Source organism: Empidonax traillii, unplaced genomic scaffold, assembly GCF_003031625.1.
Source record: "Empidonax traillii isolate 1590-97213 ecotype Southwest subspecies unplaced genomic scaffold, ASM303162v1 scaffold91:size2966241, whole genome shotgun sequence".
Lineage (NCBI taxonomy): Eukaryota > Metazoa > Chordata > Aves > Passeriformes > Tyrannidae > Empidonax > Empidonax traillii.
Window position 1 is genome coordinate 1,454,539 of NW_020955284.1, and position 25,844 is coordinate 1,480,382.

The window sequence follows — 25,844 nt, forward strand, 5'->3', positions numbered from 1 at the left end:
TCTGAGCCTCTTGCCGATAAGACCATTTTCAGCATCCGCTGGCCTGGAAGTAGCCAGCGACGGTCAATGAGCTTAGGAAATTTGTCCTGTCACCATCCGGGACGTGCTGTAATCCCATCAGGCATTTCTTTGGTCTTCTTCCAGGTGTACTGTGGGAATTTTTTTATCCAGGGATGAGCAGTCACGGGATGTGCTCAACGTTTTGGGCGTTTCAAGGGTATGGGCCGTGCTGACACGCTGCCAGTGGGTTTCGACACGGGGGTTGCCTTGCTACTGCTGCTTGTGCCCTGGTGGTGGGTTCACATTTTGGTGACCAGACTTAAATTAACCCAGAATTGCCCACAGGAACAGCTGGTTTTACATTAATTGCACTCTATTCTGCTCTTACACACAAAGGTTTCCATTTGCAGCAAGGTCACTGGTAAGGGTGTAAAACTGATGATATATAGAAGAGGAAAAGGGGATTACTTGGTCCAAGCCCATCCTGATTTTACTGCTGTCCACCTTTTTTGGTGTTTATGTGGAGCTCCCAGAGATGCTGTTAGCTCTTCCAATGAGGTGATTGCAGAATGATTGCTTTTCAAGGTCAACAATTTAAGTTTTATACCCTTTCTCCAAAAGGACAAAAGAACAGCAGCAGGTAGGCAGAGATGCATAGATTAGGCAACATGATCAGTTGTTAATTAAAGTCCTTTAGGAGGAGGAAGAAATTACTTAACCCTTCCCATTACCATGTGAAGCCTCTTGTGAGGGGCAGTGTGAAATTTTCCTTTCCTGCGTGTCAAAGCCTCTTATTCCTATGCAGTTCCCATCAAAGTATCTTGTGTGCTCTGCTCCTCAATTTTCATTAGAACTTATCAGACAGAAACTTCATTTTTACTCAATATTTCTTGACCAGTTCAGTGTGTAATTGGTTCTCCTCTTCCCTCTTGGCAACTGAACAACAAAGATTACATATTATATACAAATATAAATCTGTATACACACACACACACACACACACTTATATATATGGAGGCCAGGGTAGGATGTATATATTTATTTTAGATATTTTAGATGGACCAGTCATAGATTTGTTTTCATATGGGTCTTGGGGCTTTTTTCTGTTTTCCTTGCTGATTTCTTTGCTTTGTTTTTCAATTGGCAAAACAAGCCAGATCTCTTCCCTCAGTGGTGGTGGTGGCCTGGAAACCAACCAAGAGGGAACAGTTCTAGATCCAGAAGAGAGGACAGGGGAGGTTCAGGGTCTTGTAGGAAATAAGACAGGTGATTCATGGAGCAGGGAAGGATGGGAAGATGCAGTGGCTGTTGCAAGTAGGCACTTTTCCCTTTTTGCCTTATCCCTACACCCAGGGTCTTTCCATGTTCCTGTGCACAAAGGCAGCTTTCACATCCCAAAGCTCTGATGTGCTCAAGCAGCAGAGCAAGGTGCATTTTATCCTCTCTGTAAAGCCCACAGGAAACTCATGGTGTGCGCCACCGACAAACCAGTTCAAACCACTGTGATTTATATGCTGGAGAAGACCACTGTGCTCTGGATCAACTAACATCAGGGCAGTAAATTAATTCTGCAAGGGTCCTGTCCAAACTTATATTGATTCTGATTTTGTTGAAAATCATCCATTAGCCAAGAATTACTACCAGTGTTAGTGGAAATGCTGTAGTGTCATTAATTGGAATTAATGGATGGATAGTTTTTATAGGAGATTTGAATGAAGGCAATATTCCTTTCAAAAACCATTTTATTAGAAATTTGCTTGCCAGCTGTAAAAGGCAATGCCACAACAAGTCATTCCACAATGCTTTATCCATGGCTTGATGTGTTTTTAATTAAGGGAAAGCAAAGCAGTTTGAAGTGTTTTTATTAAAAAAAAAATATAGCCATATAACAGATATTTATTTACTGCATAATGGGGAACTCAGACCAGGAGAGACTGAGAAGGGTCACAGCAACACTGTCCCTGTTTATTTACTGGATCCTGAATATTCTTTTCTGGGTATTTGAAAGGACTGAGGGCAATTTTTGGTGCCTTATAAATTGTTCCATTCACACACTTTTCAGGAGTAAAAAAGAAGAGGATAATCTGCTCTAGCTGTTTTCTAAGAACAGGTTATAACCCTGGAGGGTTAATACTGGAACTGCTGGAATAGCCCCAGTCCTGACTGAACTGGGTCAAGCCCAGCTGAGAATGACCCATTTTCTGCCCTTTCCAAGGTGGGCATAAAAAGAAGAAGAGACAAACTAGTGATGCTTCACTGAAGTCAGAGGAGCTCTCCTGATTCATGATGTGTGGAGATCTTTTGCCCTGCCCTTCTCATCTCATGGGGATACAAGAAGCTCCTTTATATGCCTCTTCCATGACATTTGAAGCATATTGCCAGGGTAGGATAAGTTGGCGTTCTTTTATGCTGAGGAGGCAGAGGTAGAGGAGGTTAAAGGTTTTGCTTTAGACCACAGAGCAGGAGCTCACCAAGCTTATTACAAAATATCACCCTCCCACCAGCAGAATATGTGAGGCTTCCCTATAGCATTTACTTTAGCTTTTAAACAAAAACAGATTTATTTTTTTAAGTGTCTCATTGCTACCACAGCTCTTTGCTGTCTCCCCTTGCCTCTCCTTTCATCTGGGTCTTATTGATCTGCTTGCATTTCCCATGGAAAAACCTCCAGTGGCACAGCATCAGCATCCTGTATCTGACTCTGGCAGCAGGAAGGCACATGTGCTTTGTATGAGCTGTGTGCAAGGATGATTCCTTTTTAAAGAGTGTGTGTGTCTGTGTGTCTGTGTGTGTTTGAAACAGCAAAGCCTGAAGTGAGTCAGGGTCTCACAGAACCGCAGTAGCAGAGTTTAGGCAGAGGTAAGGACAGTCTGTATTAAGCCATGTGCATATAAACAGGGAGATTGCTCTTTTAAGCAGTTAAAGATAGTAGTTTGCTCCATCATTTAGGTGGATGGCTCTTGCAAACACATTGTTCACAGAGTCCCTGACCTGCCCTGGCCTGTGGAGCTCACCTGGAGCAGCAGTCCCCAGGCTCCTGCCCGCGGGAACGGCTGCGCTACATCAGCGCTGTCAGAAACCCTTCACAGTCGCACTCAAGGACACTCCACACAGCCGAGCCTACTTGGAAATGATCTTATTCCCTTTCTTTTCCTACATCACTCTAGTGCCGCTCTCCAAACCATCTCGTTCTCCCCTCAACCTGAACACAACTGTGCATTTTAGCAAACAGCACAGCCCTTCAGCTCAAGGAGACCTCCTGCTCGGTTGTCTGTTGTTACAAAGAGGGGCTGGGGCTCATTTCTGCAAACGTGGAGCTGCCTGTGGGCTCCACACACAGAAGGGATGTGAAGGACACACTGACTGTCCTTGGATGGTGTGGTGGGCACAGGGTGCTGGGGGGCTTGGGGAGCCCCTGCCTGCTCCTCCCTTGTGCCACTAACTATGACCCGTCACACAAGAGCTGGGCAGGTTTCAGAAAGCCAAAGGAAAGCATAACACGAATGAAATGGGATTGTATGATCAGAATCCTAATTAAGGAGAAAATATTGGAAATATGCCATATTAGAAACGCTATTACGATTAATAGTGACAATACAACTCTTGGGAAATAGGCAAATTTACACAGTAGCTATACATAAAATTTACTTTAGCATATTCCCCTCTCTACCTTGTTTACACACTGTGATAACAAATTGCCTGTATACTGTATGGTGGTATTCTTTTTATATTTAAATATTTGAGCCAGCGATTCATTTTCCGAGGAGAGAAAGGCATGTGGAGGTCTTGGAGCTGCAGAGCAAAGTAAATGATGGGCTGTGATATATTTAGCAAGTGATAATGTGAAAAATACAAAAAAAAAACCCTAAGTATATGTGAACAAGAAGGTAAACACAGCAAGGAAGAGCTTGGTTTGGGATTCCCCTAGCAAGAAAGAAGAGTGACTCTGCATGAAAGACATGTCCCTGTCAATCACAATGCCATGTTTGAAAAGTTATTTTATCATTCAATTCTTCAGTTTCCCTATTAAAAAAAAATAGGTGAGGGAGGAGTCAATCAAGTCTTTGGATGGTATTTCCACATCTAGCAATGAAAAGCAATTTTTTGGTGGTAAACATGACAAAATTTATTTACTGTTGCTAGTTCTTCTTGCCATTTGACTGCATCATTGCCCTGTCAGACAAAACAGCCAACAGATGTTTGATACATGTATGATATCTGTATGATACATTTACACACAGACATATATGTTTATCCACCTATGCAATGTACACCAGGCATATATCCCTCTCTCCCACTTTCTCCTCTCCATATATACCCGTAGGTTCAAACAGAGAGGAAGGTGGTGTGGAGAATGACACTCGGTCATCATTAGTATGGGATAGCTGTGGAGCTTTCTCCTTCCGTGGGTAATTAAAAGCTGCTCTGTGCTCTGAGCTGCAGGAGCCAGGAGAGACTCTCATTGGCATGCAGTCCTGCAGCACCTGGCAAGCTGGAGGGCAGTGGGGAGCCCTGCTACATCCCATCCTATCCCATCCCATGTGGGGCTCCCAGGGAGGACATTCAGCTCTGCACTGGGCTGAGCTGCTGGTCTGGATTTGTCACTGTGCTGCATTGGCAGGGACGTGAGGACCCTCAGCTCCAGACTGGTGCTGGGGTAACCAATATTTTTCCAACTAGTGATATCAGTTGAGAAAGAAAAGGGAAAAAAGGGTTTCTCCTTGCACAGAAAAAGAAGTCAAAGGAGAAAACAGCACACTGGAAGCTGTGCTATGGTGCAGGCAATCAGCAAACAGGCTGCCAGGGCTTGACCTCAGGATTAGCCCCAGGCTGAGGCTTTGTCCCCCAGAACCAGCTTCATCGGTGAAGCTGCTCTCAACTGGAAAGGAGACAAGGTGGGCTAAACCCTTTGAAAGGGTAAAAAGCTTCCCTGTTCCATCCCAAGATCATGGGGAGGCAGTAGTTCACTACTGGCACATTCCAGGGCTACTGCATACAAACCTGTTTCCAGTCCCACAGGAGGAGCTGCCCCAGCAGATCCAGCAGGGCCACAATGCTGCGTTCACACACCAAACAATTAGTCATGCACAAATTGATTTTCCCTCTCTCCTGGGTTGTGAGGGGGCATCCCCTCAACGAAACACAGACAAAAACTCAGCACCATATTAATCCTCATTGGAAATGCAGGACAGATCCCCAGCTGGTGAGGGCTGTCAGAGCTCCCTGAAGCCTGCAAAGGTTTTATCATTTGGATCAACTATAGATTGCCCCAAAGGCTTTAAAACTAACAATTCACAACACTGGCACAATGCCTATAACTGATCATTCTCAGGACACCCACCTTCTTATTTAATAAAGCCTTTCAAGTCTCTTTGTATTTTATTCATAGGAGCTGTAAAAAATCCAAGGACCCGGTATAAAGACTCATTTATTCTCTTCTACATAGCACTATAAATTTACACTGCATTTGCAAACTAAGAGCCCATATCTTAGGGTGAAACAGAGCTCCAAAGTGAGAGCAAGAATGGTTTTCAAAAGGCCAATCTGTCCCAGCTAGAGATTGTGATAGAAGTTAAAATTTACAGCCACAAACCCTGAAAATGAGAGATTAGATATAGAGTTTAGTTTCATTGTTAAAACTGACCTGGTTCTTTTTATAAAAAGCAAAACACCACCTTTTACTAGTTTACAGCAAGCATAGAGAAAATGTTTCTGCATTCATCCCTCTCAAGTGTAGATATTCAGTGTGTGGAAATGGGGCTGGAAATGTAAGATACAGGGGAATGTATTATACAGTGCCACTGGGATAAGTCCAATGCATGTAGCCTTGCATCCCATGCAAAATGGCAACACCCAGGTGTAGCTGGAGAACAGATGTTCTTCATGCTGTAAATACACTGGGGTGGCTTTAAAACACTATTCACCCCTGTTACATGTCTTCTTGTCTCCCTTCTCGTAAAGTCACCAGAGAGCATGACCCAGGAGCCAACTGCACCAGCACTGGGATCTCCAAACTGAGGCAACTGCAGCACCCAGCCCTGCTCTGCTCCCTTCTGTCTTCAGCTGCTGAACAGGCACTGGGGTTGTTTCCAGCTGACCTTTACCGATGGGGCCACTGATACCTCGTCCAGGTCCTGGCTGCCCTTTCTCTCCACCAACAACCCCGCTGCGCCCATGAAATTCCCCGGTCTCTGCTGCTCCCAGCTCTCGCCTTCAGCTCATTCAAGTAAGCCGCAAAATGGCACAAATCCAACGTGATCAAATGCTTCCTTAGTGTCAGTCTTTTCTTTCAAAGGACAGAAAGGGAAGGGTATGCGGTGTGATATTTATGAGCCTGTCAAGCTCGCTGCTCTCACCAGAAAGTGCTCTCAGTTTCCTTCCTCGCTGGGGAAGGGACAGAGCAAGCGCCGGGGAAGGGCAGCTGAGTTCATGGGGGATGAGTTATCCTCTGTGAGACATTTTGCCGATTGTAACAGGCATGGTGGCATCACACAGAGTCACCCCAGCTGCCAGCCTGGCCTCAGCACTGACAGGTTGCAAATCAGGGATTTTTTTTTGAGCAGAAAGGTTTTGGGGATGCAGCAAGTACCACTCATTCCCTGCATTCAACCACGGCATCCAAGAGCTTTCTGTAGGACACAAGGAGACAAGTCTGAATTTTGTCCTGGCAGTTTCCTTTTCCCTCTTCCTTAGAGGACAAGTGTATCATGAAATATCTCCTGTTTGCTTTCTGGTTTGATGTAACATGCCACATATAGCAAGAAAACATGAGCAGGGCTGTGCTTCGTGCTCTAGTGGGAAGGTGGCACAGTTGTGTTGGTCTGTACCTCCTAACTTGCCCCTGCTTTACATCAACATGTCTAAATCTGTTCAGAATTGGGAAAATACTGTTTGCTTCTCATCTGTGTGCAGATACTTTGCCACTTTGCTCCCCTGCAGGGAAATGATTGAAGCAAATTAAAAGTGGTGCCTCTAAAACCGAAGGGCAGATCCTCATCGGCTGCACATCAGCACAATTCCTTTGATTTAAACACACGTTTATAACTGCTGAGGAGCCTCCAAAATGAGAGGACTGTAATTACAGCTGTATTATAATGCCTTCTGCCACATCAAGTGGAGGACTATTGACAGCGAGCAAAGACCTGAGAAACACTGATAAGAATGAACTGCAAGTCCGGTCCTCCAATGTGATTCCCCACAATCCATGATTTATGAGCCCAGATTAGCTACCTTGTCTTCAGGAGGAATTGGCCAAGGGTGGTTTTTCTTGGAGCACGGTGCCAGGAAGGTGCCAATATCATATATGTTTCTGAGTGGTATCTGACCTGCCATTGATCTTTTGGGGTCACAAATGTCATCTGAAAGATTTCCTTTACTCTCAAGGAGAGCAGCACAATTTGCTACAGTGATGGTTGTCCTGCTTGCTCCTCATCTAAGGAAAAACAGCCACTCTTTTAGGGCTGTGCTCTGCCAGCAGACATCAGAGCCTCCTCCTGACCCTCTTGACCCATCATCTACTTTCCATACCCTCAGGGAAGGTGGGAGTATGTTTCTGAGCAGTTATGTTGGGGGGTTTTTTTGCCTGAGAGCTTTTGGTGTTCTGGATCTCTTGGCCAGCTATGGTCTAGGGCACACTGATCTGACATTTCATGGGGAGGAGGTCAGATCACTCCTTTGGTCTGTGATGGGAGCTCACAGTTCCTGCTCTCGGGTTACCAGCAATGTTGGATCTCCTCAGTCACTTAGCAGGACACACAAGATCTTCTGAGACAATTGAACTAACAGTTCTTTAGTTTGATTGAAGAGGATGATGGCAAGAAATTTTTGATTAGTGGTGGCCTTGACACTGAAATTCTCCTCTCTTTTCATCCAAAACCATCTGAAATGCTTGGCTGTGGTTTCCTCCTCAAGGTTTTTCTTTTCCCCTCCATTTTTAAGAAAAAGGGCAGCCAAGCCTTACTTCTTACAGGCCAGGGAAGTAATAGCTTGTCATTTGAAGAAGGTTTATGAGCCAAGATTAGTGACCCTTTCTCTGTTGTACATGTGCTTAGGGGGAAAGGCAGGACTTCACACAATGGCAGCAAAAAGGCTCACATTCATTTCAACAGAGCTGGCACTGCAGTGTTAAAGGGAAAACCCCAAAACAGATAAAAGAGACCCTAATCGGTTATTCAGCACGTGACTGTGCTGAGAATACAGTCTCTCAGCAACATAAAAGCAAAATTCCAAGATTTATTAACGCTATCATGTTTTCCCTAAAAGGATAATCAATGTACCCAAAGTCTCTGAATCAATATTTGTCCTTCTCAGGCAGGGTATGGCAAAGAAATATTCCCAAAAGCTCTCACTTCTGAGATTTTGTTCTGTTGCATAACATTTCAATCAACTGCACGTCTCCAAAAATGATGATAAACAAGTATAAAGCCTACAGTGGTCTATTGTACAGAGGAAGTGAAATAGATACTTATGTGCTTAGTAACAAAAGTTCAGCCCCAAGTAGACCTGACCTGGTGATCTTTTAAATGTATGGCAAAGATTTTATCCACTAGATTTAGGTTAACAGCTTTGGGAATTTGCAGGTGTTAAATTAACCACAAGAGACAGTTTCCTAAGTGCAGCAGAAACACACCGAGCATGATAAGGAATAATAATTAAAAATTGAATTTAAGGGCTGTAGAGTTTAAGGGAAAGTACGGGGCTTTGCTCCTAGAAAAGTGGCACATACTCAGGAAATAGGTCTGATGTTGTGTGACACCCCAGGGCAGTAGTTCAGGTATAGCTTGTCCAGCTTCAGCAGAGACCTGGCCACGGACCATCTGCCAAGGCAGAGACTTACTTCACCCAATAGGTGTGAAATCTGGACACCCCCTAAAACCCCAGGGTCCCCCAAATGCTGCACTGGCTATGGGCATCTCCCCTGGGAAGGGGACTGGGCTCTCCAAGCAATATGGACTCTATCCCACTGTACAATTTTGCTGCAGTTCCGGCAGATCCAAAGCTTTCACTCCTGCCTCCTTCCTCTGAGCCCTCATGCAGAGCAGGGCACACACCCAAATGCCTCTTAGCTATTTACTTGCCGACCCATTGACCTGGTTTCTGGGTTCACTAAACATACCAGTAATCAAACACTGTCTCAGTTCAAGCACAAAACCTAAAGTGCATGAAACCCCTCCAAATCATTATTCACTGCTTTTTCTCACCCCCACAGCCTTCTCATTTTCCAGGTGTGCCACTTGCAAGAATGCTCAGCATGAGATATTACACATTTATCTAACTTTGGCCAAGATTTAGGCTTACAGATAGTGCCCGATGCTATCAGCTGAGCTGGAGCCCTGCATAGGTAATTATTGCTTTAGCAGGATGCTGAGTAAGGCTCCACAGAGATTTTTCTCACTCTTGGCTCCTTGCTTGGCTCCTTCAAAGCCATCAGACTAAGGCACTCTCAGCAGGGTGATCCAGGGGCCAGGGTGGTTGTCAGCAGTGAGGAGCGTGGGGCATAAATACAGCTACAGGGATGAAGGTCAGCATTTCTCCTCCTGATGGGCAGCAGCATCTCCAAGGGTTGGTTCTGGAAACCATCCTTTGAGGTGCTTAAAAATACTCTGGACAAAAGTGGAAACGAATTGGTGGGATTGGTGCTTGGAGTTGCTAGGTCGTTCTCCAGTATCCATGATTCATGTATCCCTAGTATCTAACAGTCTCTCTGGCAATCACTCAGTAAAGATATTGGAAGTTATTGAAGCCATAATTACTACATAATTTGCAGCTGTAAGATCTCAAGATAACCCTCTCCCTTGCAGACAGGAAAAAATAACCTGGTATTTTATTTACCCTGTCAATATGTGGAACTTGCCTTACAGTGTAATTACATGGTCAGTAGTTACGTGGCTCTCTGGTTGATGGTGTCCTGTAAACAAATAAAGGCCCACAAATTCCACCTGTGGGGATTCAGGCCCTACATAAAGCTGCCAGGGTTTTTAAAGCCTCCTCAGTGTGTGCAATACTGCACTGAGGAAGCTGCGTGCCCAGTTCTGCCCTTTGCTCCTGGGTGTTGACAGAGTGTCTGTGCCACGCAGAGAGCTTCTCCCTGCAGCACCACCTGATCCACGTGGTCTGTACCTCCAGTGTACAGCTGGTGTTACAGCATCACCTTCAGGGCCCAAATTTAGCTCAGCATCCCTCTCTCTCCCACATCTGTACTGTATTATTGAATCGTAGAATCATTTAGATTGGAAAATACCCTTAGGATCATCAAGTCCAGAATTCTGTGTTTGTGTTTGCAGCCTCTGCCCCAGCAAGCCAACATCCTACTAGCTTATCCAATCTACTAGTGGAGAACAGATTAGCTTCCTGATGGCCCCCAGAGAACTCATAGCAGATTTGGGATGAGGATTTGGGTTTCTAGAAGCCAAATCTAACATCTTGACCCCCTCAAATCCAATCTTTTTCTTTGCTGGGATATTGCTTTTGGTGATTCTACTCCCTGCTCTTGGAATCTGCTTTGTTGCACACCCTGGGAATGTGCAGCGGGTGGCACGGGGAGGGCTGAGATAAATCTGAAGAGCTTTTTTGCTTTGTTTATTTATATGACCTTAAAGATGATGTCTATGCATAATGTTGAACATGACGGAGAGAAGCTGACAGGGCAGTTAGTTCTGGCTACCGCAGAGCAAAAACAAAATTACATAAAAATATCAATTGTAAAATTACTCAAATCCATTAGCTTAATTAGCATCATTAATCAAGGCAAAACATTTGATACGTCATGTACTTTCACGAGAGATAAACGAGCCTTTGATGAAAACCCAGCAGGTTGCCCTGCTCTTGGATGTGCCGGTGGCTGCCTGGACATGGAGGTGAGGCTCAGCAGGCGTGGGGCACGCTGGCAGCTCGGAGCAAACGCCGTCCTCTGAGCAGGTTTCCAGCTCAGTGAGGGATTGGCAGCATATTGGGCCAAATCTGGCCAGGTTTTGATATTGTCAGGTCCATCTGCAAGAGTGTAAAACTGCCTAATGGGCAGCATTCGTGCAATATCACCCCCTGGTCTCGACTGGTTTTGAGACAAGTTTAGGAAGGATACAGCAAGGATATCGATAATTCCTCTAGCAATAATAATAATAATAAAGTCAAAGACTGTGCTACATTCTCTTACTTGAGGAAGGGAGGTTCACTGAGCTCTTGCTTTTGTTTCCTAGGGGGATCCCTGGGGAGAGCAATATCTCTCTATCTGTAAACCCTCCCAAGGAGAAACACGAGAGAGATCTTGATAGCAGGCAACAGCACATCTTCAGGCAACCCACTCCCGAGATCAGGCCTGTCTTGGAGGGCACTCTGGGCTCTCCTCTTCCTTTGTCTCTCTGGAATCGAGCTGTTGCGGTCAGTCAGGTCCCCGGTGTGAGCTCAGGGCGTCCGTGATTGCTGCGTGACTTTCTTCCCTTTGCATCAGCACTCAGCTGTTGCTCGTTCCCCCCTCCCCGTGCCAGGGGCACATAATTGAATCTTCTCTTCTGCTCCTTGTAACAAGACCCAGCTACAAAGGCTAAATGCTTTATTCCCAAGAAAAGCCTCAGAGATAAGATTCGCCAGCTGTGGCAGCACAGCGCTGGTCTCAGTGACGGAAATAAATGTCCCTTCACTCCATGACTATCTTTCCAGCACTTTATCTGCAATGAGCCCAAACACAGTCCTCAGCTATTTGTATTGCTAAATATAATAAAAGAGAAGTCAGCAGTTTCTGAGGGATACACGTCCATAAAAAAGTTCGATGGCATTTTCTGCATTAAACACATTATTCAAGGGCTTTTCTCCTTTCTAATATCCAGTTTCTGCTGGGTGCACATGAGGCTGAAGCTTCCTTAAGCATACCAGACACTCAGACTATCACTGGACTGCAAAAACTTGCTCCAGTTGAGGAACTGGAGTTGGTTTTATTTATCTAATTTAAGGATGCCCAGACAGTAGTTGCCTGCATAGTGATGGGGAAAGGATGAACTGATTGAGAGCATTTCTGGCTCTTTGATGTTTGTCTTTTTGTTTTCCTGAGCAGTATCTGGTTCAGATGAGACTGGCTGAAACCAGTAAGGGAAGTCAGACTGAAGAAATGCAGGGGGTTTAAGGAATTCAGCTTCAGACTTGCAAGCAAAAGGCAAAGATGTAACCAGTCCTCCCAAGAAGAACTTTTCTGACCACCTCTTTCTGCTTCTCGGGGATAAAACGTAATGCAGCTTTTCTCCCTTGCTTGCCTGGTTTGCTGGTGAGATGGAAAAGACACAGCTTTGGAAGCAGTGAGGGTCAGTTCTGTTTTGGGTGCAGAGACAAGGTCTGTGTCCCAGCATGGAGATCCAGGAGTGCTCTGGGAGCTGGAGGCTGCAGGGACATGCACCTCTGCAAAGGGCAGCTGGTCTCTGGCAGGTTTGAACCCAGACCTGCAAACCACTTCTGACTTGCAGAGAGCAACACTCAGAGACAGATGAAATTTTGGGCTGTGCTTTGCACCTTGCTGTAAACGCTGTGATGATAAAGTAATCAAAAATGGGTATACTTGATTGTAAGCCTTAATTAACTATTAATTAAATTTTATTAACCCCCTAGTAAAAGTGATTGCGGCAAGCAGTGACTAAAAGGCTGCAGTCAAAGCAGTCAATGTATCACTCATTTTTATGTGGAAAAAGAGCTCATCATTTTCCTGAGTTGGCCAATATGTAAGGATCCCTCCTTGCTAAATCAGTCTGGTCGTTTTCCTACATGCCACTGATAAGGAAGTATTTACGAATTTATTCCTAAATTCAAAGTATACTTCAGGCCTTAATTTACTGTCGTAATTATATCACTGGCTCAATTAGTCCCCAATAAAAACGTTAGGCTATTGTATCAAAGAAATGTAGTACCTTTGAAGTAAATGGATTCACTTGCAGAGTAAGAAATCTTCCCTTTTATTGTGTTTTCTCATCTGCTACTTACAGCCACCCTTGCCTTAAATTGCCCTTTTTATTCTGTGCCTTGCAAGCGCAGTTTGTGCCTGATCTCCGGATGCTTGTGTGGAGAGAAATGCTGCTCTTAGCCTTGGGGCTGCATCAGGAAGCTTGGTGGTAACTTTTTCTCGTTAGAGCTTTGCCAGCCTCATTTGCATGCTGATCTACGTGCACTGCCTCTGATGTTTGCTCTGCCACACAAAGGCTAGTGGGTCTGTAGGTTTTATTCTTGACTTCCCTGCTTTTTTTTTTTTCTTTCTTTCTTGTAAGTGAGAGGGATGTGCTGAGCTTTAAGAAAATGCGGCTGCACCTTCTGTCCTGTAGATTTTCTCGTAGTGCATTTGACAAGGACTGGCAGTGCCCCTCACCTCACCTCACTCTACCTCCCCCAAACCAGCCAAGACTGACACAAAAAAATAGTCCCTGGGGTCTCTGCAGAGAAATCACTGCAGAACCTCTGGCTGACCCATCCACAGAGTGTTTGGGTCCGGAGAAGGGACAATGCAGAGCTGCAACGGATGCAAAGTCCTTGCCTCAGAGACAGGGCAGCAAAAATGGTGAAATTGGACAAGCGGTGTGTCAGAGGGATGAGGTAATAGCACAGCAAGGAGAATTTGGCAGGCAATCTATGCTCTGGCTAGACAGGACAGGACAGAGATCCGTCTAAGAAATGGGAACACGTTACCGTGAGCAGTGTTCTTGTGGACATGGAGCTCTTTCAGACATCATTTGGCATCACTGCCTGTCCTCACTTCAGCCAGCCTCTGGAGATTTATGGGCTTGATTTTCAGACTCAGGAAGTAAAGAACCATCCAACTATTCGTCAAAAAAGTTGTTCAATGTATCTTTGATTGACTTCTGAATGAGTGATAACAAGATCACCTCCAGACCTGAACTGGGCTCAAAAAACAATGGTAAAATGAGCACTTTTTGGGAAACTCTGCCAAATCCAGAGCTCTGAGCTGGGTGACCTTGGAGGGACATGTCCCTCGGCAACCACTAGCCTGAGATTTGCTACTTTCCACTTCTAGCATCAAGGAAGGTTTTGCAATGAGCCCATTAAACGATGATTCTCCCCTACAGAATCGTCTCTTAGTTCTGGCAGCTCTGCCTGCAGAGCTGGCTGATTGCACAGCCCCAAAATGGGACGAGGACCAAACTGGGTCTTATCTGCATCTTCTCTCTAGCAGACACCTCTGCCTGTGGTTCAGTGTGTCTCAGCTGCCAGTGTTGGTGTCACCAGTTTCCCCCAGCTCTCATCAGGGAATGCCAGGGGAACACCAAGCCACAAACCAAACACAGATTCCTTGTGCTCCCTGTGTAGTCAATCCTGTCATATTCAAAGGCTTGGCTGGTTCTCTCCCGGTCAGATTGGTGATCTCCAGCCAACTTCTGCTGTTCAACAGAAACTCACGCCTGAACCGTTGCAGAAAACAGGGCTCAAGTCCCAGGTATCCCTGCTCATCCCTGAAAAGGTCCATTAAAAATGGTCTGCAGGTTTGTCCACTGGCAGTGAAGCTATAATGAGGGAACAGCCCTGTGTCCAAGTGCACAGTGTGTGAGATTAATACTTCCTCTATTCTGTTTATCAAAACCAACATATTTGACATTAAACATTAAAATCTCTAAATATTTTAAACCCGGAGGATGTTCTTCATCTCCTTTTCATGTCTTTGTGGTGGATGAGATTATTGGAGCCTACGATTTTACCCCGCCTCACATAAAAAAATGGTAAAATCTAAAGTAAAAAGAAAGTGAAATTTCTCTGCATATACTGTTTTCTTAATGCCTGATTTATTTATTTTAGCTGACAGTCTCTGTGTCCAGGTCCATGGCTGCTCTCTCTGTGCAACCTGTATTTATCCAGGTGGCTTTGTGACTATTAAAAAAGGGAATGCAGCAAAATTAATGTATCTTTTACAGCAGGAGAGCTGAATTTATTGGTCTCACCACGGAAATTAATTTAGCTCTCCCAGCTCTCCCTCGCTGGACAATAAAGACACAAAATGAAACTGCCACACAAAGTTTTGACAAAATTCACAGTCATATGGAAAAAAAAAAAAAAGGCTACGGGTAATTTACCACCAAACCTGAATCAGCCTTTTATACCAGTGATGCACCAGTGATACCACAAAGGGTATTTCTACTCAGTGACCAAAAAATCCTACCTGGGGGCTAAATAGAAATGCAGGATGGAAAACAAATTTATCTTCATTTTCTTCAGTTTGAAAAATAAATGTGGGTAATAAAGCAGATGATGGGGATTGTGGAAGGCAGCATCCATTGGCCTCATGCACCCATTGGTGTGCAAACAGGGTGATGGTGGATGTGTGGGGACAAAGGTTGCTGCACATAGAGGTCCAGCACTGATGGAAACCACAGCTCAGGGGTTGTTCTACCTCTCATCTGGTCCCACACCAGCAAGAATTAAGCCAGCACATCCTCCGAATCAATGTATAATTTACATGTCAGTCCCCACCTATCTGTCTGCACCCTTGTTTTTAATGTTTCCTGATACAAAAATCAAATATCTACAGTAAAAAAAACAAAACAAAACAAAACAAAACAAAACAAACAAAACAAAACAAAACAAAACAAAACAAAACCACCACAAACAAACAGAACAACCAACTTTTTTGTATTGGGGTTGGCTGGGCAGTGGGTGGTGAAAGATTTATCTCGGCAGTAAAGCTGGAAAATGGCTATAAACCTTAGCGGAGTGTCTGTGCGCCTGGGTCTGAGGGAGGCTAATTGTTTGTTTGTTCTTCGTGTTTATGGTTTATCTGTGGCTCAGCTGACAGGAAACCTAAACCTGAAGGAAACAGCACATCAATCGCCATTATCTGCCTTCTGTGCACACACTAAAAATAAAGCCAGGCAAAGGGGCGGCTCACACACCCCAGTGCCTTCTGTGCTCTGCGATGCACCAGGAATGCAGGGGAAGGAGGGAGAGAAGAGAATGGACTCACCACCACTGAGTTCACCTCCCTTCTGAGCCCACTGCTATGGTGAGGACATCAGTGCTGGTTGGACAAGAAAAAAAGGCTATGGGATTTTTCCTGCAGTACTGCCCCCAAAATAGAGAAGATTGTTCCAAAGGTGGTGTACGAGTGCCACAGGCTTTGAAATTCCCTTGGGATTTCCACCCAGTGGTTTCTCTTGCACAAAAGGTGCTTGGGTAAGGGAGTGAGTTCCATAGATAAGTGGTTTTAAAGCGTGATAAGCAGTAGTGCAGTCAGAGAAGTGCCAATTGCTGTTCCAGCCAGCTCCCAGCCCCTGTCTCCTTTCCTCCCTCTATGGAATCTGTGGTCTGTCTGTCAGAGTGTTTTCTCTTGATGTGGCACAGCAATACCACCTTGATGAAACCAACCCAAGTTACTATTGTGGGGCTTCAGCCCCTCCAAGGGATGGCCGTCCTCCTAGAAGGAGCACGAAGCCCCCTTGCTTTCCCCTGCCCACAGGCTCTGAGGACAGAGGCAGAAGGATGTCCTGTCAGGGGAGCTAAACCTGGGGGAGGATGGCCCAAAACCCTGTCCTAAAATGGTCTGGGGCACTGCTGCATCATCTGAGTAGGTTTATGTCACTGCCAGAAACACACATCTCCCAAAACATTAGCTCCACAGTGCTTTGCCCTGTGCCCCTTGTACCGCTGCAGAGATGCTCCCATGAGGCTGGGACACCTTTATTCCCTGCCAGGGGCCTTGAGCAGTGAGCATAGAGATGTTTTGCTGTGCCACAAACCTCTCTTTGGAAATAGTTCCCTGCCTCAGTTTCCCTGTTTCTTCCATTCCTTCCCACACTGCATCTTGGCTGTATATGCTCCGAGTGGGGCTGGATGCTGAAGCGAGGATGTGCAGTGCCCCCCACACCAGAGACCCAGAGACACTGTAATAATAATTATTGATTTTCCAGTTTACTTTATGTTTCATAGGGTGTTTTGCTGGAAATGATATAAATAGCTGTCTCTGTCCCTATCCCAGAGCACGATACAGCAATGTATTTTTTCACAGTCCGAGGAAATAAAATGCAAAGTTCATTTCACCAGGATTTTAAAGTTATATTAAGGCCCAAGGTTGGGTGAAGCAGAAGCAACGTGCTTGTAACTAGATAACTCCAGAGCTGGAGTGACCGCTGGTGTAAATCACAGCTGTTACATTTGATTTATCCCAGCTCATGGGGCTCCAACTCTGCACCCCAGGTTTCAGTTTACAGTAACTCTGTGCTCACCACGGGCATCCTGCAGCAGAACCAACCCAAGTAACACATCCACGGAGATCCAACTGCTCTGCAGCCATTCCTGGCTTAAAAAGTGATCTCTGGGGAGAGCAGTTCCATATAGGAATGCACTTACTGTATCTGTGCTAAATATAGTAACAGAGCATGCAGGGAGTGTGGTCCCTCACCCCTGCGAATTGCAGGAGAGATTATTCATTTTCAGTTTGTTGTACCTTCACACTGGCAGGAATTACTTTAGCCAACAGGATTTAATAAATGATCTGCTCATAAACAACTAATCATTTATCCAGCTCCAGTGCTGCCTGCATCCCGAATTTCTAGAGGAAAAAGGGATGAGAGCCCACACACAAGCAGTGCCTACAAGCTCAGAGAGCGAGGCACTGGCACAACCTTGCTCATTATACTTCCAAGGTATTAAAAAGTCCGGGTGTGATAAGGAAAAAGGAAGCTGTAAAACTTCATCCTTACCTTCCAGATAGTGGAACTGATCTTGCTTTTATTTATGCTGGTGTAAAGCAAAAGTAATTCCATCAGTGCTGCTGGTGCAGAACCCGAGTGGGTGATCTCAGAAGCGTGCCCGGACTCTCAGCTGGGGTTTTCTACTTTTAAATCTATTAATTTGACAAAGATTTTCTTGAGCTGCTGGAACTGCAGATCCAGCCTGCAGGGCTCAGAGTGAAGGGGGGTGAAAATGAAGCCACGTGTGCATCTTTTCTGCATCTTTTATCGTCTCCACTTGCATTGTTCTGCTGGATATGATTTTAAAGACAGCTGACCAGGTTTTCCAGAGGGGAAATACAGACAGAGTGGACATGTACAGCCCCAGCATCTTGCATGGGAACCTAGGTGTGTGCTGGGGGGTACCCTGCCAGCAGTAGGCAAAGGTCTGGGGGTAAGCAGAGCCTCTGCATATGCCCAGCTAAATGCCTTTTCCCTGCTTATGTACTTATTCCCCTCTCACACTTTTTTCTCCTGTTGACAAGAGGCAAACGAGCCCAGATTTGCATCTGCACAAAGGAAAACAAAATCATGTCCTTAACTTAATGCAGGCAATTCTAATTATTAGTCATTGTTGCTATGTTAATTATTATTACCTCTGCACAAAAGGATTGTAAATAGATAACATCACCTTTTCTTCTGCACCATGTAGTGTGTTTGGTTTTGTGTTGTTTTTTTGTTGGGTTTTTTTTTTCCTCCAGCATTTCCTTGATAGCACCAATTAAGAAACCACAAGACAAATGTTGGGGAATCAGATTGTGGGTGGTAATTTTCTTGCCAGCGAGGACGCAGCGCAGAGCCCGCAGCCTGCTGCTCTGCAGGTACCGCACGCTGCAGTGCTGACAGCAGTAAAAACTTGTCTCTGACAGTAAACTAAGCATGTATGACCCGGAAGACATAGAGAGCAGATAAGGGCAGTAACACAGACTCCATTTAGTGCTATTAAAATGGTTAAGTAGACTTACGATCAGGGATGCCAGGCTGAAACTGGAGAAGCTCGGAAAGGGAGGAGTGGCAGATGCACGGCCAGTGAGTCAGGCTTGGGACTTGGGTTCCTGCAGCACAGACGACTTGTCCCGTGTTTTCAGGCTAGGAAATTTTTAAAAATAAGAATTTGACTCTTAGAAACGGTGTTTTCTGCAAAGCAGCATTTCTGATAATTTTACACAGAAGGGAGAAGCAGCTTCAGCATCACTCTGTGGGGCTCTGACAGTCATTGCAGTAAGAGAAAAGGTTTATTCTTATTAAAATACACAGAGACACTCACAGGTACCAACCCACACCCTGCACCACCATTGCCCAGGACAGGACACCCAATTTCTTAAACAATTCAGTTTGAATCTGGGTTGCATGGGGAGGTCTGCAGTGAGCACTGTGGCGCAGGGTCAGTCCTCATCCCCGGTGCCAGGACACAGCTGTGACCCCTGTGGCACCAGTGATGCTTGGGAGAGCCCACGACTCTTCCCCACGCCCCCTGTGGTGCCACGGAGCTGTGCTGCCCTCCCGGGACCATCAGGGCAAGGACCACCAAGTCGGACACCCGAGCACGGCTCTAACTGTGCTGCAAAAGCCACCCGTGTGGTGTTCAAGAGAACAAACACCTCTTGTTTTATTACCATTTATGTGACAAATTGATTTATGGTCGATAGTGACAGAAAGAGCCTGACACAGAAAAAATATTTTTTTTAATCAAGGAATGATCGCCATAAAGAATGTGCTATATCAGTCAAATCTATCCAGCTGCAAATACCCTATATGGTAGTGTTAAGAAGATGTATCTATTATAAACAACTTTTTAAGGTAGCTGAGGCTTGGAGGATTTTGACACAGGAAAGGATGAGGAGTGTCATAATTCCATATGTGTCCAGGCATTGTGGGCTTCTTAATGAAATTTCCAGGGTTTGTGGGAGTTTTTGATATATGCCTGTTACAGCTGTCATGAGTAGTGCAGGTCTTGAAATATTTATTGTTGCTTATTTTTTGACCATCTTTCCATTGCTTCCCTTGTGCTCCATAACACTGAGGTTCCTGTACACTCATCACCCATGCACCAACCACCTTGTCCCCATCTGATGCCTCCTGTCCCCTCTGTTCTCAGCCTTCCTGCTTTCCAGGAAGCTCCGAGGTACTTTCAGAAGGAACCTCAGCAGTGTCTTCTCCTTATTCCTCAGGTCTTCAGTCCCGTTTTCCCATGCTTTCCCCCCGCTACTTTCCCTCCCACTTTGTGGATGCCCAGAACCTCAGCTACTCCATCAGGGCAGCAAACAAGACAGGAAAAAATGAAGAAATAACGTTCTCCAAAGGGTAGCCCAGCAGGTGGATTTTCACATCTCCACCAGCGTCTCCCTCCTACTCCTCCCAGCCACGGGAGCGTGTCTCCCTGCCCGCCATCCCTTACCCTCCATCCTATTACAGACACAGCAGTCGATCATTTGTTTCCTGTCCTTGAGGCATTGCCAGCGTGTGACCTGCCGAGCTGGCTCCAATTCTTCACGCTATTCCTCGTGGCTGGTTGTTTCCCCATCTCTCCGTGCAATAGCAAACATACATCGTCCACGACTTCACTCCCTGTCTTTTATCTTCCTCTCCATCTTCTGAAGGTGTGTTCATCTTTTAAATTCACATTTATGCTGGTTTTGAAGATGGTCTGTGGAAAAAGAAGAGCTGGGGTTAGTTTATGGCAAGGAGGCTCGCTCAATAAAAGTACAGAAAGTAAATGAATCCACCAGATATCAGCAAGAATCAAGACCAGGGTAAGGAAAGAGGAGCAGGAAAAAAACCGTCTTGCTTGGAAAAATTTGATCCAAGAAGTTCTTTTTGACCTTTCACCCCTTCTGCTTTTGGGCAATTTGTCAAAAACAAAAATATCATAATTCATGTGAACAATTCACATGCATAAAAGAAAAGAAAAGGCTGCTGTTTCCTCACTTCTTTTATGTCCTCTCCTTGTTTTATATTGAAAACAGTGGGGGTGATAAATAAGCATGACAAAAGAGAAAGAAAACTACTCTAGTCGGGGTTTTTTGCTCTTTTCCAAAGTTTTTTTTAAGAGTTTTGGCTCAGTGTGTTCCTGTCGGTGCATTTTCCCTGTGCCCAGCAGAATTAGTGCTACCTCCCTGAAAAGCAAAGCAGGAATGGCCCCAGGAGGGAGGAGAGATGACTCTCCCCAGACATTATCTGGCAAAGGCGATAGCTTTTTTGGGGATAAACAATGGTGAATTGGCTCCAGCTTCTTGCCAAAGCATTAGCTAAGCAATGTAGGACAGTGCAAATCAGCCCTGCCTATTCCTGGTTGCGTTTGTGCCCCTTCACCTCCTAAACCTGCAGGTGCCCGAGATGCCCTTTGCTGGCTGCTTGGGCGTGGGTGGCGTTGGCTGAAAATGGACGTAGCCAAAGGCAGGCAGGTGAGGAGGCAAACACGGTGTCAGGCTGGGCTCTGATCCTCCCCTCCAGTCTCCGGACCTGGTTCTGCAGTGTCTGTGTGTCCTTCGTTTTCTGCAACCTGCACTCAGCCCTGCATTGCAGCAGCAGAGCAGTCCCCTCGCTGCGCGACTCCTGGAGCTCGGCGGGGGCTGCACCAACCTGCAGCTCACTCTGAGCTGGAGGGGAAAGGCAGGGAAAGGTCTCAGGGACTCCACAGCCCCATCTCTCCAGCAGAGGTTTCCCAGCCCAGCTCTGAAGGCTGCCCAAGGGTGCTGGGAAGCCCCTCTGTACCAGAGCAACCTCCTCAAGCAAAGAAACTCATACTTTCTACTAATCTTAGAGTGAGGCAGCCTCTGTCAATGCTTTAGGAGATATATACATATATTTAGGATTATCTATATTCCTGTGTTCTGCAAAGCTCCTCTGGACAGACAGACAGATACTCATTTGACAGAGTCAATGCCAGCAATGCAATCCTGGGCTGATGGGATTAAAAACTGTCATCTCAGATTTGGGGGGTTTTCTTTCTGATGTCCTTCTTCCACACATGCACCCCATAAATGGAAGAGGGAAACAAGCACAGTTAAACCTTTGGAACAGCCTCTTCATTGTGGCATGGAGCAGAAAATGTTGGGTGCCAAATTTTTTACTGCAGTGTAAATTAAAATGCCTGGACTATGATGACAGACACATTTCATAGAGATCAGTGCAGCCTCCTGCCTGTTAAGAGACATATTAGAATAAAGAGCAAATGATTCCTGAGAGCAGGGTCTGATTGAGAAAAAATAAAATAAAATAAACCCCAACCAAGGGGGAATCAGGAGACTGGTGCCAAGGTCTCTCCAAACCTTTGGGTGATCTGAAGGGGGTGAAGGAGGCTTGTGGCTCTCAAGTATGAATGCTGCCCATGCAGACATGCTGCAGACATTTATCTCTGCAAGTGTGGTTATACCCCAAAAAGTGACTTGCCATTACTACCCTGGTGGAATTCTGGGCTTATAGATTCTAGTTCATTTTTCAGGTAAAAAAAAACCCACACGAAAAACGTGAAGGAGTTTAGTTGCTTTCTTATTGTTTGGTTGGTGCTTTTTTTTTTCTTTACTTGCTTCCTGCCTGGCAGCTCAGTAAGCTCACCTTGGGATCTGGGAGTGAGGAGGAGCCGTAACTCTTCCCATCAGTGGGACACAATTATGGGAAGGGAGGTATCTCCTGCCCTGAAATCACTACTGGGTGTCTATGCCATGTGTGATGGTCACACCATGCTAACAGGGGCAAAAGGTAGTAAGAGATACATTTTATCCCTAAAGTCAGCAGATCTCAGGTTGAACATGCAGATCTGTGGGAAGCTGATGGGTCTGGCAGGTACATTTGATCTGTGAAAACACTTTAACCTGACTGAGTTCAACATCAGGACATGGTAGGGACCATTTTACCCGTGGTCCAGCGGATGGTGACGGCATAAACCTGGATTAACACTTAACCAGGGCTCAGCAGGGAGAGAGCCTTTTCTCCAGACCAGAGAGGAGTTATCGAGAGTCTCCAGGGTTTATGAATAAGTATATCAGTGGGTTTGGGCTGTTGAGTCATTTCTTTGATATGACAGTTAGGTTGTTCAGGAATCATGCTCAACTTCTCTAAACCAGAAGGACTTTCTACGGCTTTAGTTCAGTCCCTCAAGCTCTTTATGATCCCTGCAGCTCCCAGCATCCTGCTGAACCCTCAAGCTGGTCTGAGAGCAGGCACTGCTCCCATAACATTGGGGAACCAACCTCCCTGCTCTGGCACAGCAGCTCAGCATCCCCTAATCACTATTTCTACCCTGGGCATGGTTTCTGCCTGGCACTTTTGGGAACAAAGTCCCATGTTGCAGCACTCCACACATGTGAAATTCAGGCAACAGGAGCAGGAGCACAGGATTTAACAGGAGTAATTTTCAGCAACCAAGCTGCATGCACTTGTATATTTTTTCATGTTTGCATACAGTATGCTCTTTGCTGACAAATGTATGTGTTTATGTATTCACACCTGACCTGGTCCCTGCTCCATGCTGCCAGGCCCGGCCACGTGGGTCAGCAGCAGGGACCAGTTTTTAGTGTTACTTCCCCCAGTTGTATGTGAGTGGCACTTGCTATAGAGGCTGCAGCCTCACACTCCCAGTGAACTGTAAAACCAATTTAAAAACGACATTTCACGAATTAATGCAATGCCCACTGCAATCACACCTTGGGCTGCTGAGGAGGCAGATTCCAGCCTGGAATTTGTTACCTGGCCAGGCCATTTGTCACTGCACAAGAAGCGAAAACTTCCCCACCTTGTAGCCCCTCTGTGCAAGGACACGGTAGGAATACAGACAGGCAGAGGGCAGCTCCTGCCATCCTCTGCTGGGATGTTGTTTTAATCCTGCTCCCAGTTCTTTGGAGACACTACCATGTGCTCCAAGTTTGCAGGTAAAAGTTTTTTTTTTTCAGCAATAACTGCCACAATCAGCCCTTTTGGTACCACCTCACTCTCTGACAAGGCTTGTCAGCAGGAGATCTCAGAGGGTTCCCCAAAGAGTAATTTAGAATTCGTGAATAATTCAGCTGTTGCATGAGGAAACTGAGGCAAGGAGAAGCTTGCCAGGCCCCAGGGTGCCGGGATGGGGACAGGGGATGTGCCTCCCATGGGAGCTGTGCCGTAGAGCAGCCGGCTCGGCACGGCTCGGCGCTGGGGTGCCACCAGTGGCTGCCTCCCCCCTCCCAGGAGAAGGGTTTCAGAGGCCATTAGGTGCCTAATGATGCAGTCAGACACCTGGTGCCATTTGCACTGGGAATGAGGTGCTTTACATGCCTCGGCACCTCTGGAAATCCCACTAGGCATCTACCTGCAGCTGTAAGCGTCTGCAAAAGCCAGAATATTTTCAGACTGCTGCCTGGGAGGCTGCTCTGGGCTGTACAAAGGGTTGTTTTGGCTGCAGATGTGGGTCTTCAGCATGGGAGGGAAGGGCTGGAGGGCATTACCTATCAACCAGGCCCTTACAAGAAACACCCATCGCCCCGGGCTTCCCCCTGGCCACCATCCACAGGGTCCCAAAGATCAGCTGTTGCCCACAGACCTGTCACCATGTCTAACCCGCTCTTCCAACTTTGCCTTGGGTGAGTTTAACAGTTTTTGAAGAAGAGTTTAGCAAAATCTCTGTCCCTTTTGCACAACCACTCCATACCTTTGCCCACACCTGCTTATACCTCTTATACCTCCAGTCACAAGGTCCGCTTCACTTCGCAGGCAGAGGCAGGCAATAATCCCCGTGGATGGGAGTTGGCTGAATGCCATGCCTGGACATCCTTCCCACTCTCATAAATATCATATTGGATTTACAAACATTGTGGCCAGCAATTTTGCCAGAAGCTCTCAGGAGACCTCAGCTGGAGTTTGGTTTGGATAACGAATACCTGTAGCTTGGGACATCCAGTGGCTCAGGAAGGGGATGCATGGGCGAGTTTCATAAATGCTCTGGTACTTCTCCCCTTTCCATTTGCTCCCATATTCCAGCAACAAGCAAAACGTGGATCCCCGCTTTTCAAAGGCTCTCACAACTTTATATCTGCACCCTGCCCCTGCTCTGAGCCCCCTGTCAGACCTCAGCCCAAACCTGCCCTGTTAGACCTGCCCCAGCCTCATCAAGCTGGAAAGCCAATAATACAGTAATTTATTTTTAAGACCAATATTTCTAGGTGACTCCATTAATAAGGAATTTATTTCAACACTCTTTGGCAAAAAGGAGAAGCCACACCTCCTGGTATATGGTTTATTTTCCATGTTTGTGTAAGCAGGCAGAGAAAACGAATGGCTACAGTAACTGTAAAATAATCTATAAGGCAGAGTGTGTCTCCTCATCTTCTTTCAGAAGGTTTTATTCAGCTCAGGCTTTCTATACCATACAGTGATGAATGAAATACCTGGGAACAGTACAGAGTAACATTATTTATGGAGAATAGTAAAAGAGCATCCCGTTTCTTAGCATACAATTTTGGTAACAGCGGAATTTTGAGATTAAAATGAGATTCCCCTCACATCATTTCAATTCATACCAACCTTAAAAACAGGTCTCGTGCAGAAGGGGTGTTGGCCTGGTCTTCCCAATGTTACTTGTGTCTTTCAAACATTCAATCCTTTAAAAAGGCAAGGACTGGAAGACCATGATTATGGACTGAACACCCCAGCTGTCCTCTGCACTGCATTAATTTTCTCATCAATAATCCCTAATCATCCATAAAGTCATACCCCACCATCACCTGGGACATTTAAAACTAAACTGAACAAGGAACTGGCCTTTATCACAGCTCATTAATTTGGTGAGCCCAAATCTTGATCACTGCAAATGACTGCCACAGCTTCAAAGATAATTTGACCCATCACTGCAAGGATATTGTGTTTGGGAAGGGTACCTGCCTTCAAAAACTACTCCTCCTGGCTCCAAATTCCATAAGCCCTTTGCAAAAAAGCTGAAAGTTTGAGCTGGCTGGTGCCAGTTGACTTTAGTAGCACAAGTCCTGGTACCTCACTGAATCAGGGCCCCCACTTAGCTGGGCTTTATTTAGAAAATCATGGAATCAGAGAAAATTTAGGTTGGAAAGGACCTTTAAAGGTTATCTAGTCCAGCCTTTCTGCAACAAGCAGGGAGATCTTCCACATGCCTCATGCTTGCTGAGCCTGGGATGAAAACCCTTTTTTTTT